Raw genomic sequence first — 6,237 nt, forward strand, 5'->3', positions numbered from 1 at the left:
GTAGCTCAACCAAATAAATATTAACTCAAAAAAGTATTAGAAATGAGTGTGAACATATTTAACCCTAACTCTTCTTCATTACTCAGTGTTTATTTAACCTTTGACACTTGAAGGGTTGTTGATGGTGACTCCCAGCATTTGGCCTACAGCATGGAGCTCTCTTTGAGATTTTGGGCTGAAGTGGTATGTTTTCCACAGTAGGTGGAGGAGATCATAAACTTTAGCAACCAGGGGCTCTTTCTTTTGGACTGTCAGTATTGCCAATTCCAACCTAAATGAACGACAGTGTAGTATTGGCTTAAAAATACATTTCATTTCTAGTATATTACATCATAGCTTGTTCCTAAAAGCTGTATTATGATGTAGTAGTTGGGCTTAAGGTGAATTAAGCTTCTCCCACATCTCTCATACACAAGGTTATGAGGAAAGTTTTACCAAGGTATTTCTCATTACTTTTAATATCTTTGACTGTGCGAAGTGAAAAGTGACACAATAAGTGAACGTTCAGATGAGTTCAAGTTGATTCATAAAAGACTATGCAATCATTTATTTACACAAATTGAACAAATCATAAGTACATTTAATTGTGGGTATTCCTATAAAAGGTGTCAAAGTTAAATGAGATGAAAATCCGCGACCGAATTTCAATTCACATCAACTCAGATTACTTATATAGAACAGTAAAACGTCAGCTCTGATGTTAACAACCAAACAATTTTGCTGGCACTTTCAGCTTAAGTTTTGGCAAATAAAGACAAGAAAAGGAGGAAAGTAAGGTTAGTATTTCTACTACTTTACTTTATCAAGTGTGGTCAACCGGATCAGCACGTCCCTTCTGGTCACTTAGATTTCCACATGACACGTCATCCTGAACACGTCAGTTTTACCTGGGGATGACTTCTTAAATCACCCCCGGGGTAGGAACTGTCTCACCCCCGATCAGTCAGGGAACTTTTATCGGCTCGCTTACTGGTCCTTGGCGAAAAAAGTGTTTTCCAGGTAACTTTTCGTCTGTTTCAGTCCAAGCCAGAAAGATTCAAGCTGTACATCCGGTTCCTTCTTTCAAAATAAAATCTCCTCTCGGGAGTTAAAAACACACTTAGAGACTTGAAGCCTCGGGGTGGGACTGGCTGGCGTGCCGAGTCCCGGCTGTTAGATCTCCCCTAGTTAGCTCATGGGCTAAGACCTAAAAGCCAAACTGAGTCTCTCCCGAGAGAGAAACTCAGCTGTCTTACCAGTTGGAGTCAGGAAGAAGAGTGTCCCTCAAAGACGTCCATGGTTAGTAATAGAAACGGACGATCTTTGGTTCCGCCCTCAGGCATAGAGATGAGTCAGAGAAAGAAAGAAAGATAAAGACTTGCCAGCCAGGCGCCAGTCAAGGTTAAATTCTGTGGTTGTTCAACAACAAGATGATAACCTTTCTTCAGCTTTCTTCTGATAGACTCTAAGAGAAATCACTGCAAAACATTTATAATTAATTAACATTTCTGTCTTATAATCAGTTCTGAACCTTCTGTTAGTCCAGATAAATGAAAGATTTTCTCAAGAAAAATCCACAATTATATTACTGTGTTCATAGTAAAATAAAAACAGTGATTTACAGAAAAACACAATGAAAACATTGTAATGAGATTCTCTGATTTTTTTACACCATTATTAATCTTTTAGGCACGATAAGAGAAAAGAAGTGGTTCTACTTTTCTTGTGACAGTCATTATCATGATTTAACAAATGCATAAACATTCTTAGTTAAACAACAAATGAATCACGAACAGAAGAGATTGTTCTGTCCATAATCTGATTAAGAGAACTGAGGAATTCTCTTCTAGGTTAAAATGACCTGTCATGGCCTAAATTGAGTTCAGTTTGTGACAGAGTTCCTGTCCTCTTGTCAGGCCTGTCCGATGTTGTACCTGTGCGGCATGCAGTGAAAAGGAATTACATGCTCTCCAACCTCTTCCTTGAGCAGAGCAATAACACCTCCACGATGTCCCATGTTCACTGCTGCGCCGTCTGCTCCAAAGCCTACCAGGCGGCCCATCCCGTCCTCTGCTCCCAGATTCTCAAAAGCAGTCTTGGTAGCTTGCAGTACTCCTAAATTAAAATAAATAACATTAATCAGACTTACAAACAATGCAATTGCAAACTGTAATTATCATTTAAAAATGTGTTTTGTTGGATTGCTTTAATCAATTTTTGTATTTATTTTGTGCACTTGTTTATTAGCTATTTTTATCTTTTTATCTGCTCAGGATAATGTAAATTTAGCCATTCTAATTCTGGCATATTTATATTCATGCAATAATGGTTAATGTGCATTGTTCTTATAAATAAACATTTTTAATTAAAAGAAAATCTGCTTTAATCTCCACCAGCCCTCTACCAACGATTAGCTTTCCCACCATTTGGCTGGTGTTAATTTTCAACAGTCTGTTTAACCCTCTTTTACAAGCCAAAGCGATTTAGAAACATGTATGTTACTCACCCAATGCATGACTGTGTTTTAGCTCTTGCTGCCCAACTAGCTTGTTCGTAGGTTTTCCTTCTTGTATGAGGCGCACATAAACTATCTCACACTCCCTGTTTGAAACCTCTGTATCGCTGTCGATCATGACTGAGATGTAGCGGGCTCGTCTGATTTCTTCAGTCAGAGCGGATTTCATTTCTCCGCAATGGTCGAAATCATCTCCCCACATCGGACATGGTTGTCATAGGATGGAGTGATATCTGCTCCATTCTTTTTCCAGTGATGTCAAACTTCTAAATTTAGTAAATGGTAGCTCTTCTTTTGCGATGCAGTAAGCCACATTTATCTTCATCTTTACTTCTTTCAGTGCAGCTTTGTCTGTTTTCGCCGCTCCTATCTTCAGAAAGTGAAGAACCGTACCAGCACGCTGTGGTTGTTGCTTTGATTTGAACGCATCCCTGGCCAGAATGTGTCGATGTGACATGTGGTGTTTTTTAATATTGTCCCATTTAAAGATCTTGTTTCCCACAATGTACGAGTTGTCCGTTTTTATCTTTTTCGGCGCTTCAATACAGTACTGACAGAAGAGTGTGGCAATTAGTGTTTTTCWCCTGTTGATCCATGATTGGCTGACGCTCTGAGGAGCGCAGCTGCAGCAGGTTCCACTGATGAGCACCAGGGGTTTATTAGATGGCACTGAAGAACAGGACCTCGCCGGCGCAACACATATCTATGTGAACTCGTTCTTGGTCCTGTGAACCCATCTGGAAGATCTACTCCCCCTGCTCATCTGCCTGTCTGCCTCCAACTAAAAAGAGAAATACTCACCTGCCTCAACTCACCTGCTTCTCAGCCTCGCACCTGCAAACCAGAGATTACCAAACTTACCTTTGTGGATCCTCGTCCTCTTCTCCGAGCTGCTCCYCTGTTCTCCCTCCGTAAGCAAATCCTTTTTTACTCATCTCAAGATATCTACTACACTTAATCATCGATACTCACCTGGCCTCCTTTCTTTACAGCTGTCCCAACCCGTCCCCATCCTGTGCACTGTAAATAAAAACACTTATTGTTTATTTGGTCTCATGTGTTGTTGTTTCGTATCAGATCYGCTCCTCTTTGAACATTTCAATATCCTGATAAAGAGTAGCTGTGCGTTAGCATCGTAAACGAGCCATGGAAAGTCTTTTTTCCACTCTGCGCTATACTTATAAACTTTGCCCTTCTTCTCATACGTACCTTCGTTTGGTGCCGTTTTTGCTTCTTCCTGAGGGGTTTGTTTGGTTTTGAAACTCGTTAACGGTTTGAAATATCGCTCCATTTTTCCATCCAAAACATCCCGCTTACCGGACGCGATGCGCATGAGCATACCATACCACTTAGCAGCGAACTGGCATGCAGGAATTCTGGGAATTGTAGTAGGGTATAAGGGTAGTTGTGATAAGTTAACGCTTTGTTATTACAATGGACTACAATACCCATGTAGCATAGTGACGTGTCACAGCTTCGCATGTTACAAATTCCTAATGAGAAGAAAAGGAGCTTACAAAGTTGTAGCACCAGTGTTACTTGAAAAAAAGCTTGTAGCATGGACAGTTTTTTCATAGCATGTGTGACATACAGTATATGTCGCACTGTACAGCCCTGAGGGAGATGAGCTGCAGCTGATCAGCCAACACCCATCACACCTATTAATAAACTCTAAATAAATTTACCAAGCAAACAATACATCTCAACTGAAACAGGCTTTTTATAATAAATGTGAAACAATATCTTAAGCAAATAAGTTAACATTCATAAAAGATAAATACTGCTTATTACCTGATGACACCTGTAGCTTCAACCTTAACAAATAAAATAACATTTTTCTCAATCTTCAAATAAAAATAATTACTCTCATTAAAACAAACATAAGCTGCACATTTTCACACCTCGTTCCGCCTTCCAAGTGTGCTAATTTAAAGCTGCAAATCATCTTCTCTTGCTGTATGCTCTCTCATTTCACACATCTTACCCTGTGCTTCAGTTTCATTTGACAACTTGCTCATGACCAGTGGCGGCTCCAGAAATTTTTTTCTGCAGGTGCTAGGGGGGTGCTTTTTAGCATTTTTCTGGTGAACAACATCATGCAGCGTAGCCATAACAGCTGGGAGAGTTTTTTGACAGCACGTATGGAATCATACTGGCATGCCCAGCAGGTGTCACTGAGTCTTTTAAGCTCTAGGCGCTGTCCCACCGACAGCAAGTTCCTCCTGCTTCTTCAAAAAAAGATCATGAACAACAGACCCAGAAAAAACTTGTAAAGCATTTGCAAAATCTCAAAAAAATCGGCTGCAGCACCAGTGTTATGTACACAGTCTACCAACACAAGATTCAGCCTGTGAGCATGGCAGTGAATGTACACAGCTTGCGGCACGTGTTTTTTCAACTTTTCTTGAACTCCGTTGTTGCATCCGGACATAACAGCAGCACCGTCATAGCACTGTCTGACACAGCAATTTATATCAATGTTACAACNATTGTTTATTTGGTCTCATGTGTTGTTGTTTCGTATCAGATCTGCTCCTCTTTGAACATTTCAATATCCTGATAAAGAGTAGCTGTGCGTTAGCATCGTAAACGAGCCATGGAAAGTCTTTTTTCCACTCTGCGCTATACTTATAAACTTTGCCCTTCTTCTCATACGTACCTTCGTTTGGTGCCGTTTTTGCTTCTTCCTGAGGGGTTTGTTTGGTTTTGAAACTCGTTAACGGTTTGAAATATCGCTCCATTTTTCCATCCAAAACATCCCGCTTACCGGACGCGATGCGCATGAGCATACCATACCACTTAGCAGCGAACTGGCATGCAGGAATTCTGGGAATTGTAGTAGGGTATAAGGGTAGTTGTGATAAGTTAACGCTTTGTTATTACAATGGACTACAATACCCATGTAGCATAGTGACGTGTCACAGCTTCGCATGTTACAAATTCCTAATGAGAAGAAAAGGAGCTTACAAAGTTGTAGCACCAGTGTTACTTGAAAAAAAGCTTGTAGCATGGACAGTTTTTTCATAGCATGTGTGACATACAGTATATGTCGCACTGTACAGCCCTGAGGGAGATGAGCTGCAGCTGATCAGCCAACACCCATCACACCTATTAATAAACTCTAAATAAATTTACCAAGCAAACAATACATCTCAACTGAAACAGGCTTTTTATAATAAATGTGAAACAATATCTTAAGCAAATAAGTTAACATTCATAAAAGATAAATACTGCTTATTACCTGATGACACCTGTAGCTTCAACCTTAACAAATAAAATAACATTTTTCTCAATCTTCAAATAAAAATAATTACTCTCATTAAAACAAACATAAGCTGCACATTTTCACACCTCGTTCCGCCTTCCAAGTGTGCTAATTTAAAGCTGCAAATCATCTTCTCTTGCTGTATGCTCTCTCATTTCACACATCTTACCCTGTGCTTCAGTTTCATTTGACAACTTGCTCATGACCAGTGGCGGCTCCAGAAATTTTTTTCTGCAGGTGCTAGGGGGGTGCTTTTTAGCATTTTTCTGGTGAACAACATCATGCAGCGTAGCCATAACAGCTGGGAGAGTTTTTTGACAGCACGTATGGAATCATACTGGCATGCCCAGCAGGTGTCACTGAGTCTTTTAAGCTCTAGGCGCTGTCCCACCGACAGCAAGTTCCTCCTGCTTCTTCAAAAAAAGATCATGAACAACAGACCCAGAAAAAACTTGTAAAGCATTTGCAAAATCTCAAA

The 6,237-nt window shown here is 40.1% G+C and overlaps 1 long non-coding RNA gene across 1 annotated transcript; it reads left to right on the forward strand.

Moving 5' to 3' along the window:
- Positions 1 to 3,061: 3,061 nt before the first annotated feature.
- On the forward strand, positions 3,062 to 3,540 carry LOC106535488 (uncharacterized). The gene is made up of 2 exons (XR_001312448.1): positions 3,062 to 3,405; positions 3,487 to 3,540. It is a non-coding gene; the product is annotated as an uncharacterized LOC106535488 (long non-coding RNA).
- The last annotated feature ends 2,697 nt before the right edge of the window (positions 3,541 to 6,237 follow it).

This window comes from Austrofundulus limnaeus, unplaced genomic scaffold (assembly GCF_001266775.1).
Source record: "Austrofundulus limnaeus strain Quisiro unplaced genomic scaffold, Austrofundulus_limnaeus-1.0 Scaffold1469, whole genome shotgun sequence".
NCBI lineage: Eukaryota > Metazoa > Chordata > Actinopteri > Cyprinodontiformes > Rivulidae > Austrofundulus > Austrofundulus limnaeus.